Below are 12,759 nucleotides of genomic sequence, written 5' to 3'. Positions count from 1 at the left end.
GACCAGCCTGGTCAACATGGTGAAACTCCGTCTCTACTAAAAATACAAAAAATTAGCCGGGCGTGGTGGCAGGTGCCTGTAATCCCAGCTACTCGGGAGGCTGAGGCAGGAGAATCGCTTGAACCCGGGAGGTGGAGGTTGCGGTGAGCCGAGGTGAGCCGAGATCTGCCACTGCACTCCAGCCTGGGCAACAGAGCAAGACTCCGTCTCAAAAAAAAAAAAAGAGAGAGAGAAAGGAAAAGGTCAAAAAGAGAAACGAGGTTGAAAGGACCAAAAGGGGTGTTGGAGTGCCCTCTGCTGGCCAGTGTTGACTGAGGGCTGAGTCAGAACCTGTCAAAGAACCAGGCCGGCTGAGAACGGAGCTGCCCTGTCCTTCCTAAGATCCCTGTCTTCTCGAGAGGAGGGAGCAGCTTCTGTCCCTGTGGGGAGGGGTATCAGTAGCTGCCCAGGCACATCGGCTACAGCAGGGACACACGCTCCCCAAATCTGTTACTCTTGCACTGTGAGGGTCTCCTGGCTGGTAACACTTTCTGCAGATGTGGTTGGAGGGAGGAGGCGCGGGAGGCCCGGGGAGGCTCGGTGCAGGCCTGGAATGCGGTACCGAGTCATCTGCTCTCAAGCTTGTGATCGCCCCCATTGCCCCCACATCGAGTAGCTGTCCTACCAGGGAGAGTTCTTCATGGTTATAAAGTGGGTCACCTTCAGCCTCTCACTGGTTCCTCACACAGTCCATGAGAGATTTTCACTCCTCTCTACAGCTACTTTTCAGAGAGGTTTAGGGACTTGGCCAAGGCCAAGCTTTGTGGTTGTCTCAGACCCGAGGCTCCAAGTCCCGCGTTCTTCATGTTCTTCATGTTGCCTCTCAGAGAATCATAGAAATTTGATCTCCTGACCAGGCATGGTGGCTCACGCTTATAATCCCAGCACTTTGGGAGGCCAAAGCGGGCACATCACCTGAGGTCAGGAGTTTGCGACCAGCCTGGCCAACATGGGGAAACACCTTCTGTACTGAAAATATACAAATTAGCTAGGCATGGGCTGGGCCCGGTGGCTTACGCCTGTAATCCTAGCACTTTGGGAGGCCGAGCTGGGTGGATCACGAGGTCAGGAGTTCAAGACCAGCCTGGCCAAGATGGTGAAACCCGGTCTCTACTATAAATACAAAAAGTAGCCGGGTATGGTGGTTGGTGCCTGTAATCCCAGCTACTCGAGATGCTGAGGCAGAGAATTGCTTGAACCCAAGGGGCGGAGGTTGCAGTGAGCTGAGATCGCGCCACTGCACTCCAGCCTGGGTGACAGAGTGAGACTCCGTTTCAAAAACAAAAAACAAAAAACAAATTAGCTGGGCGTGGTGGCGTGTGCCTGTAATCTCAGCTACTAGGGAGGCTGAGGCAACAGAATCGCTTGAACCCGGGAGGAGGAAGTTGTAGTGAGCTGAGATTGCGCCACTGAACTCCAGGATGGGCAACAGAGCAAGACTCTGTCTCAAAAAAAAAAAAAGAAAAGAAAATAAATGTGATCTCCTTGTTGTCTGATCTTGAGTCACCTGCAGTATCTGTGATACGTGGCCATGCAGTGATGCTGGTCCTCCAGTGCACACCTTGTGGGGCAGGGACCTCCTTTTCCCTGGGGCAGCTGTTTCCGCGGCGGCCGGCTGCTTCAGCCTCCTGACTGGGATTCGCCATGTGGAAGACACCTCCTCCTGTCTGTGGTTTCTCTCTCTGGACAAGTTCTCCTCCTTGGGCCATGGAATGAGAATATTCAACCTGCTGCCTGGAAATATTTGAAGATATCATTGGGAATCCCTGAATCTCTCCCTGGCAGACCCCAATTCTGCCTCGCCTGTGTTCCCAACATCAACCAACATTGGCATCATTGGCTCAGCTCTACACCTCCTAGATGGGTCCCTTCTGAGCCCGCCCCCGTGACCTGAGCCAGGCTGACTCTCTCCTATTGTCTCTGCATCTTTTCCTTCTCCACCCCCTGCCACCTGCCTGAGCTCTGTGTGACCCTTAGGATTACCCCAACAGCTTCCTAATGGGCCTCCCTGCCTCCAGCTTTGCCCCCTTGGGGCCATTCTCCAGTCTACATCAAGAGGATTTTCCTAAAAAGTTTCATCACCAGCGCCCATTGCCTTGCGGTAAGTCCCAACTCCTTCCCCCGTCAGAGGGGACCCTGTGCCCACACCCTCCCTGGACCTTGGGCTTGTTGAGTGATTTCCCCCCAGCTGCTTGGTTTGGGCTTCTGACCTCTTCGCTTTGTACTTGTGGGAGGACTGGAGCTGGGAGGAACAGAGGCCCCTTTCAGCTGCATGAAGGGGAGTCATGGTCAGAGGTGGGCAGGGACACGGCCAGGTCTCAGGAGGCAAGCTCATTTCCCCTCTTCCTTCTCCATATGTGGGCAGATTTTCCTTCCCTCTCAGGCTGCAGGGCGGTGAGTGTCCCACGTCATGAATGACAGGTGCAGCACACAATTAGAGTCAATCTGTCTCTCTCTCATCCAGGTTCCTGGGAGAAAATACCAGGCTGGTCTGAGCCCACTGCTGTGCAGGGCAGAGGCAGGTGAGGCAACCCGGAGTGCCCATCACTCCAAGGCCCAACCCTGGTGTTTGCCCAGCAGCCTCCCTGCCCTCACCCAGGTCTGAGCCTGCTGCTTCTCCTCTGGGCTCTGAGGTTATCCAGGGTTCACCCTGCATAGTGGACAATGTCTATTCAGAATCCCCCTTCTCCTAGAATCCCCCACTTCCCCCATAACACGTAAAGCAGCCACTTTCTTTTCTTTTCTTTCCTTTTTTTTTTTTTTTTTTTTTTGAGATGGACTCTCACTCTGTTGCCCAGGCTGGAGTGCAGTGGCACAATCTCAGCTCACTGCAACTTCCACCTTCTGGGCTTAAGCAATTCTCCTGCCTCAGCCTCCCGAGTAGCTGAGATTACAGGCGCACATCACCATGCCCAGCTAATTTTTTTTTTTTTTTTTGAGACAGAGTCTTGGTCTGTGGCCCAGGCTAGAGTGCAGTGGCTTGATCTTGGCTCACTGCAACCTCTGCTCCCGGGTTCAAGCCATTCTTCTGTCTCAGAACCCAAGTAGCTGGGATTACAGGTGCCCGCCACCATGCCTGGCTAATTTTTGTAGTTTTAGTAGAGATGGGGTTTCACCATGTTGGCCAGGCTGGTCTTGAACTCCTGACCTCAGATGATCCACCCGCCTCGGCCTCCCAAAGTGCTGGGATTACAGGCGTGTGACTGCGCCCAGCCCCTACTATTTTTGTCTGATGCCAGGTGGTATGGTGTGTGTGTAATCCCAACTACTCGAGAGGCTGAGGCAGAAGGATTCCTTGAGACTGGGAGTTCAAGTCCAGCCTGGGCAACACAGTGAGATCCCCACTTCTAAATATATATATATATATATGTGTGTGTGTGTTTGTGTGTGTGGGGTGTATAGATATAAATATATATGTGTGTGTATATATATGTATATAAATATATATATGTGATGGTTTCCTCATAATTAGATTCAGGTTAAAACATTTTTAGCAAGAGGCCTGGCACAGTGGCTCACGCCTGTAATCCCAGCACTTTGGGAGGCCGAGGTGGCAGATCACAAGGTCAGGAGATCGAGACCATCTTGGCTAACACAGTGAAACCCTGTCTCCACTACAAATACAAAAAATTAGCCAGGCATGGTGGTGGGCGCCTGTAGTCCCAGCTACTTGGGAGGCTGAGGCAAGAGAATGGAGTGAACCTGGGAGGCAGAGGTTGCAGTGAGCCGAGATCGTGCCACTGCACTCCAGCCTGGGTGACTGAGCGAGACTCCATCTCAAACAAAACAAAACAAAACAAAACAAAAAACATTTTTAGCAAGAATGCTACCTAGGTGGTATCGTGTACTTTCTGTAGCACATCTGGGGACACACAATGTCAGTGGTGATGCTGAGCTGGATCACCTGCTTAAGGTGCAGTCCACCAGATTTTCCATGGTAAAGGTGCCTTTCTCCTTTTCCAGGTTTTTACTAAGATAGAATTCAGAGTCCACTATTCCAGGTCAACTTGATGGGCCCTTTCAATTTGTAGACTCAAGTTGTTTATTTCTAGAAAGTTTCCTCTTTTTGCCTGGGGAGGGGTTATGCTTTTGTTTGATATTTTTTCTGTTGTTTTGTTTTTCTTCAGGCACTCCAATTACGTGTATGTTGGATTATCTTTGCCTATCTTCTTAGCCATGTCTTTCTCTTTCTCTCTGACATTTAAAAAAATACTTTTTTTTTTTTTTTTTGTGACATGTCTCCTCTGTCACCCAGGCTGGAGTGCAGTGGCACAATCCTAGCTCACTGCAACCTCAACCTCCTGGGCTAAAGTGATCCTCCCACCTTATCCTGAGGAGCTGGGACTACAGACGTGCACCACCATGCCTGGATACTTTTTAATTTTTTTGTAGAGAGGAGGTTTCACTTTGTTGCCTAGGCTGGTCTCGAACTCCTGGATGCAAGCAACTCTCCTGTCTCAGCCTCCCAAAGTGCTGAGATTACAGGTATGTGCCACTGTGCCTGGCATAAAAAACTCTTTTTATTGATTTTATTTCTGTTCTCTTGGCTCTTTTCATTTCTTTCATGAATCTCTTATATTTTCCATTAAGTTTAATTTCCCTTTAGAGTATCTTTCAATCTATTCATTTAAAAATTTTATTTTATTTTATATTTATATTTTTATTTTTTTGAGATGGAGTCACCCAGGCTGGAGTGCAATGGCCCAATCTTGGCTCACTGTAAACTCCGCCTCCTGGGCTCAAGTGATTCTCCTGCCTCAGCTTCATGAGTAGCTGGGATTACAGGCGTGCACCACCACACCCGGCTAATTTTTCTATTTTTAGTAGAGACAGATACCTGTCTCTACTGTTTCACCATGTTGGCCAGGCTGGTCTTGAACTCCTGATATCAGGTGATCTGCCTACCTCGGCTTCCCAAAGTGCTGCAATTACAGGCATGAGCCGCTGTGCCTGGCCATATTTTTAATTTTTATTTTTATGGGTGAGTACCTTGCAATTTAATCTTCATTTCTGAAATGATTTTAACTTTTCTTTAATTTTTTTTTTTTGAGACAGGGTCTCACTACATTGCCCTGGCTGGAGTACAGTGGTGCAATCTCAGCTCATTGCAACCTCTGCCTCCCAGGCTCGAGGGACCCTTCCATCTCAGCCTCCCATGTAGCTGGGACTACAGGCGTGTGCCACCACACCTAGCTAATTTTGTATTTCTCACTATGTTGCCCAGATCTGTCACTTTTTCTTTAATTTCTTTCCTGATTTTTGTTAACTCTCATTTCCTGCTTTTCCCCTTTTTTGGTCTACTTCTGTTTGGTGTTTTAAAAGTTTTTATTTAAAGGGTTTTTCAGGCTGCAAATGCTTATGTAAGAATACTTAGTTTGGGTTGGAGTATTGTGTTACAGTTTTCTACTCGGTATTTTTCTGGAGGAGAATTTTCATCAGCTAAAATGTTTTGATTCTCACTTTCTATTTTTTTCTTATAGTAGATTCGTATGAATGTTTGCTTTTTTCAGTTCATGTTGAAATATCTGCTATTTCCCTTGACCTGCAATATAGGCACTTGCAGACAGAAGCAGGGGATTTGGATGGCTTACTAGGTTTCTTAGTTCAAGGGCACCCTCTTCTAAAGAAGTTTTCTTCCCCCTAGGCTCTGTTGCCCAGGCTGGTGTGCAGTGGCACCATCTCAGCTCACTGCAGACTCAACCTCCCCCATCTTCCCCCAGTAGCTGGGACTACAGGTGCACACCACCACACCCAGCTAATTTTTGTATTTTTTTGTAGCGATGAGGTTTTACCACGTTGTCTAGGCTGGTCTCGAACTCCTGAACTCAAGTGATCCACCTGCCTCAGCCCCGCAAAGTGCTGGGATTACAGGCGTGAGCCACCACGCCCAGACTGTAAAGAATTTTTTAAAAATAATCAATGATACTTTTGTTGTGGGGAGGGGATGATACATCTTTGGATTTTGTGATTGTTATTGTTTTGTTTTGTTGTGGGGAGGGGATGATACGTCTTTGGATTTTGTGATTGTTATTGTTTTGTAAAACCTTTAACTTCTACAGCTTACTCCCTTCTCTGCGTTCACCACCAAGTTTCCAAGGGACACCTTCCCCTTTCGGGTCGCCTCCTCTCCTTCCACTTCCTCAGCCCTTTCAAGACTGCCACTCTGGCCCTGCACATTCTCAATTCTCCCAGAAGTCTGTGCTCTGATCCACCCAGCATCAACCCTTTCTCAGCATTGCCCCACTCAGAGCAGGCCTTGCTGTCTCTGGGGTCATTGTTTGTGTCTACACTTAGGCCTTGGCTGCCCTCTCCTCTTTTGTATGGAGTCTCCACCTGACTGTGTACTCTCTGGGCTCCAGACCTTGTTCTGTCATTTTCAGATGTTTATTTCTCTGCTTGGTTGTGGATGGAGTTTGCAGTGCTCCATCCACAGATGATGCTGAGGGCAGAGGGTAGGAATGACTTTCTTTGCTCTCCCTGTTGTTCTGCATGGCTTTGGGGGGCTATGCAGAGAGGCTGGGTTACGGTGGCTGCCATTATCCTAAGGGAGCCTAGAAGGCAGCTCACGTCCTCTCAGGGAACGGCAGTGACCATCAGCAAGTTACACATGTGTTGTCAAGTCAGTTCCTGTTATTTTCTTTTACAATTTTTACATTTATTTCTTAAAGTGGCCAGAGGCATCCTGCTGTTTGCAGCTGAAGAATCCTAGATGTAGCAGCGTGCTTCCTGCCACCTGGATGAGGCTGGATTGCAGGGCGAGGCGAAGGTAAGCTGGAGGGAGACGTGGAGATGCTTGGAGCTCCTGTTTCAAGCCATCCCGAGTGCAGGGGCATTTCTGGGAACTAGACAGCTTTGGAATTCCTTTATTTATTTATTTACAGACATGGTCTCACTCTGTCACCCAGGGTGGAGTGCAGTGGTGCAATCTCAGCTCACTGCAGCCTCAACGTCCTGTGTTCCAGTGATCCTCCCACCTCAGCCTCCTGAGTAGCTGTGACCACAAGCACGTGCCACCATACCTGGCTAATTTTTTTTTATTGTTTATTTTTTGTAGAGACAGGGTCTTCTTATGTTTCTCAGGCTGGTCTCAAACTTCTGGGCTCAAGCGATCCTCCTGCCTTGGCCTCCTAAAGTGTTGGGATTACAGGCATGAGCCACTGCACCCCACTCCATGTATTTATTGAAACAAAACACACTTTCAGAGTGAACACACCCATGTCATCAGCACCCAGGTGAAGGACAGAACATAAGAAGCCCCCAGGGGCCCCTGCATGTCCCTTTTGGTCTCTACGCACTTCAAAGGTAACCAATATTCTGACTTCTCTCACTATAGGCCAGTTTTTATACTTTGTAGAAATGGAATCACATGGAGTTTGTGCATGTCTGCTTGAGTCTGGCTTCTTTTGCTCAACATTACCTCTGAGTTCCACCCATGTGGATGTGTAGATGCAGAACATGTTTTGGAGTTGGAAGTGACGGGACTTGGAGATGCATCCAGTGCCCTTGGACAAACCACTTCACATCTCCCACTCAGTCCCTTTGTCTGTCAAATGGGGCAGATGGTGACAGTACACAGCTGTTAGTGCTGCAGTTTTCACATCCCGCTCAGTTAAGGGGCCTGGAATAGGGCAGAGGTCCCAGGGCCCTCTCCCCTGCTTTGCCTGAGAGGGTGGGGCCTGGGAGCACTTGAGCTTGAGTTGGCTCTAATGTGTGAAACTCACACACCTCTCCCTACCCACACATTCCTTGACATTTGCACTTTTAAATTTTAAAATAGCTCTTTTCTTTTCTTCCTTTCTGTCCTTTCTTTCCTTTCTCTCTTTCTTTCTTTCTTAGATGGAGTCTCGCTCTGTCGCCCAGGCTGGAGTGCAATGACGCAATCTTGGCTCACTGCAACCTCCATCTCCTGGATTTAGTGATTCTCCTGCCTCGGCCTCCTGAGAAGCTGGGACTACACGCCTGGTTAATTTTTGTATTTTTAGTAGAGATGTGGTTTCGCCAAGCTGGCCAGGCTGGTCTCAAACTCCTGACCTCAGATGATCCACCCTTCTTGGCCTCCCAAAGTGTTGGGATTACAGGCACGAGCCACCGCACCCAGCCTAAAATAGCTCTTTTCATGGAGTGCCTACCTGCCCTGGCTCTCCACTCTGTCCCTCTGTCCCTCTGTCCTCAGCGCTTGGGCCCCTGGCAGAACATGGCTGTATTATTAGTAAAAATATTAAAATATTGCACAGGTAATGATACATGTTAGTGACAATCTCTCTCAGCATATGGGACTTTAGTTTGCCTGGACAGACATGGCACAGGGCTGGGCGCAGGGGGTTGAAGCCCAACTCTTGGCTAAGTTCTCTGAGCTTCTGAAGATAGAGACCGCCCTATGTACCTCTGGGGCTGTGGAGAGGATGAAAGGGGCTACCCCATGCCAGAGTCTGCCGACGCTGTGCCTATAATGCCTGGCAGCGCCTGTAATGCCTAGCATGGAGGTCTCAGGCGTGGCTGCACCTGGCATCATCTGGGATAGCTGGAGCGTAGGTCTTCCCGCACACAATCTGGTTTAGGCCGGCGCGGCAGCTCCTGCCCGTAATCCCAGCGCTTTGCTGGAGGATCGCTTGAGCCCAGGAATTCAAGACCAGCCTGGGCAACATGGCGAGACCCTGTCTGTCCCAAAACAAAAAAACAGATTTTAATTGGTTTGGGATGCGGCCTGGACACAGGGAAATTTTAAAGCTCTCTAGGTAACTCCAATGTGCATCGAGGTTGCGAACCGCCGGCCTGTCACACAGAGGGAGCTCAGGAGATGCTGAGAGTGGGAGGATGCCGGCTTGGGAGCCTGGAGTTGCAGCTTCCTGCGGCTGGCGCGCCCCTCCTTGCTCCCCTCCTTGCTCCCCTCTACGCCTCTGCATCGCACCCCACCCCTGTACCCCACCTTCCTCCCACCAAGGAAACCTCACCTGCCGCCTCCCGCCCAGGTCCTTTGGATTTTGCCGGTGTGTGTGGGTGCGCACAAGAGGCCCCTCCCTGCCAGGAGAGCAGGTGAGCCTGGCCGCGCACGAATCCGAGGGGGCGGCCGCCCAGCTGGGAAGCAGCCCTGAAATAGACCCCCGCCGCCCCCGCTGCCTCCTTCCGGAATCTGCTCAGGTGAAAAACAAGCCTCTCAATCCGGGCGTGTCCCCCGGCGTGGGACGGGGAGGCGCCCAGCACTGGGAGGCGTAGACTGGGCCTGGGTCCCGCTCGGATCCGCCCCAGGCCCGGCCGCTGGGTGCAGTGAGGGCGCTCGGCCACCGGGCGGCGGTGCTGGCCCGCGATAGGGAGCCTGGCTGGTGGGGCGCGAGGCCCGCGTTGGGGCGCGCGGGAATCGAGGCTCCTCACGTTCTTCTCAGCTATCTCGCCGCGTTTCTGGGGTGGCTGAACTGGCTCTCCATTCTGAGGAGGCCGGCGCAGGGGGCCTGCCCGGGGCAGTGGCACCCCCTTCTGCGGACATAGACAGAGAGCCGGGCCGGGGTGCCGACTCCCCCCACGCGTCTGTCTCCCTGCCCTCCTGCTGCTGCTTTTTGTCCCACATTTCCCACGAGCTTCCTGAGGTCTAAGTGTGTGTGTGTGTGTGTGTGTGTGTGTGTGTGTGTGTAGTCAGGACCGTCCGTCCATCTAACCTCCCATCTGTCTGTCCATCCGACCACCCACCCATGTCACATTTGTTGCCCAAGGACTGTAAACCAGCTGGACCAAAGAAATGGGGTGGGAAGGGACACATTCCTCCCGGTCTGGGAAGGCAGACCAGTGAGCGGGATGCCTCGGAATTCTGGACTAGGGGTGCTGCTTAAGCTGGGCCTTCAAAGTTGAGGAGGGGGCTTTTGGGTGCCGAAGGGAAGGTAATTTGGCCACAGAGGTGAGAAGGAGAGTTGAGGGCCCAGGGGCTGGGCTGGGCTGGGCTGGGCTCGGGGAGCAGGACCGCGCTGAGGGGAGATGTGTGCGGGGAGCCGTGCTCACCATCTCACAGGCCATCGCAGCAGCCTGAGCTGTGGGCTTTATCTTCCTCTCCTTATCAATGAGGAAACCCGGGCTGGAGAGGTCAAGTGCCCACGCAGTGGTGAATGTCACAGCCCAGGCTGAATGAGGCTGAATGTGGCTGTGGAAAGAGCCTAGCCTTTAACACAGAGCGTGACCCTTGGGAGAGTGCTGTGCCAGGGTCAGCCCGCACCCACTGACAGTCCCAAACACCCCATGTGGTCCTGGACCTGGCGCTGGCCTCCCAGGAATACAGGGGTCTTTCCTGGCTTCTATTTTTTTTTTTTTTATTTTGAGACAGAGTCTCATTCTGTTGTCAGGCTGGAGTGCAGTGGAGTGATCTTGGTTCATTGCAACCTCTGCCTCCTGGGTTCAAGTGATTCTCCTGCCTCAGCCTCCCCAATAGCTGGGATTACAGGCATGTGCCACCACGCCTGGCTAACTTTTGTGTTTTTAGTAGAAACGGGATTTCACCACGTTGGCTAGGCTGGTCTTGAACTCCTGACCTCAGGTGATCCGCCCACCTCAGCCTCCCAAAGTGCTAGGATTACAGGTGTGAGCCACCACACCTGGTCCTGGCTTCTACTTTTGTGCCCCCAAGTTTCCTGTGGTCCTGTTCTCCTCACACCTGCTCACAGGAGAGCGTCAGCCATGACCTCTGCAGTGTTTGGCAAGTCTTTGCCCTTGGGAAGGCAATTCAGTTTTGTCAACAGGTGGGGAGCACTTGGTGGGGACAAGCCAAGGCAGTCTTGGGATCCCCAGCAGTCCTGAGGATGGAGATGCTCGGAGTGTGGGGGATGGAGGCTAGGAGCTGGGCTGGCCAGAATCTGGGGCAGGGACTGAGGCCAGAGACTGAGCCGGGCATGAAATCTCCGTGCAGCCCTGGCCTCTCTGGGCCCCGCGTGGGTGTCTGTACCCTGAAGGGGTGATGCAGATCCTGGAGGTAGGGAGGGCTGAGGAGAGGCCCAGGGGTGGGGATATAGGGATGAGCTGGGTGTGTGCATCGGGGAGCCCTGGGTTTTCTGCCAAGGTCCCTTCTTGTCCAGGGTGGAGTCCGTATGTCTCAGCAGGTGAGGAGGTCTCCAGGGTCGCACCGCAGGGGCTCACACCTGGACCCTCCCTCCTCTGTGCCTCTCAGCTTCCCCATTTGTGGAGTGGAATCATTGCACTGGCCGGTCCATCACAGGGCTGTTGTGGAGACTCTGATGAGCACCTGGCATGCAGCAAGGGCTCCAGTTGCCACCTACTCCACCCCCAGCCTGGGGCTCTGCAGGCCCTGGCCCTCCTGAGATGCCCCACCTTCCCATCCCCAGCCACCTTCCCACCTTGCTCCTGCCTGTCCCCCTTGTCTACCATTGTGGGGGCCTCATACCCCACCCCAGCTGGTTAGAATTCTATTAATATTTCAGTTTGATGAATTAAAGATTCTTTTCTACCCTCATTCTGATGTCCCGGGAGGGAATTAAAAGTGCATCGGATCCAATCAAACGCCATTAAAATGCAGCCCACGAGGGTAGGAGCTGGCGTGTGGGCTTTTCTTCCCCAGCACTGCTTTGTCCTCTTTGGGGGGTCTAGGTGATGGGTCGGTCGCTGGGAGGTGGGTACAGGAAGAGAGAGAGAGCTGAAGAGGAGGAGGAGGACAAGGGGTGTTTGCAGAAATGCTGCTGCCTCCTTCGAGGGGAGCAGAATCCTCCCCACCTCTGTAGCTCTTGTTTCCCCGGGAATGACAAAGATGGAGTTGGGGGCAGTGCAGCTGTGACCCCAGCCCCAGGGCCAGACCACAATACCCCTTCTCCTCTGCCTTGATAGGACTTTTTCCAGGGCAGCGCAGCCGGCCTGGTGTCCGTGCTGGAGATACCTCAGCAGCCAGCCTTGGAGTGGCCTGAGTGGGATGCAGGCTCCTACAGGCTCCGCCGGTGGGAGGTCCCGGGGCCTGTGTCCAGCTCTCTGTCTTGTCAGCTGTCTGGGTCCTGCTTGGGAAAGAGCAAACGTTGTCCATGGAGTTTCCTAAGTAGAACCAAGGCTAGAGTGTGGTAGGGGGACATCGACAGAGGGGCCCACCTGGGATTCCCAACTGCTGATCAGTTAACGAGCCTGTGTGGTCTTTGCCCTGTGCCAAGGGGCCTGGTGCTTGCTTGGAAGACAGGGGCATCAGACACAATCTAAGGCCCCAGTTGTGGGGTCCCTGGCCCTTGAAAAGCATTTCTCACTCCATTCTTTCATCCCCCAAACTGCCCCCTGAGTGGCCTGCCACATTGGGACTCACATTTGGCAGTGGATGATGCTAAGTCTCAAAGTAGTGGAGTGGCATGGAACATCACTTGTGAGGACCCTGAGTGCTGTGGACAGTGTCCACACTGGTCTGTTCGTGGAGTGTGTGCAACAAGATCCTGGAAGAGTGCGGTGGAGAGCTCAGAAAAAGGATTGGAGGATCTGAGGAGGATGGGCGGGCTGGGTGGGGGGCGGGGCGCGCAGCGCTCCAGGTTGGGGGCAGTGAAGCAAGGACACTCTTCTTCCAGGGCCAGGTGGACTGCGCCCCTCCCGTGCCTGTCACCTGGCTGCTCCCCCTGGCACCCGGAGCCCTGCCACTCTGCCGAAGGAGCAGGCGGCCATGAGGTCTTGGGCCGAAGGGGCTTTTAAATGTTAATTGTATTTTGACATCCCGGCTTGTGACATCCATCCTAATGACATTTGGCTCACGGCTGACAGCCCCCG

This window comes from Pongo abelii, chromosome 5, assembly GCF_028885655.2.
Source record: "Pongo abelii isolate AG06213 chromosome 5, NHGRI_mPonAbe1-v2.0_pri, whole genome shotgun sequence".
In the NCBI taxonomy this organism is placed as follows: domain Eukaryota; kingdom Metazoa; phylum Chordata; class Mammalia; order Primates; family Hominidae; genus Pongo; species Pongo abelii.
The sequence above is the reverse complement of the archived record's forward strand: the minus strand, read 5'-3'. Positions refer to the sequence as shown.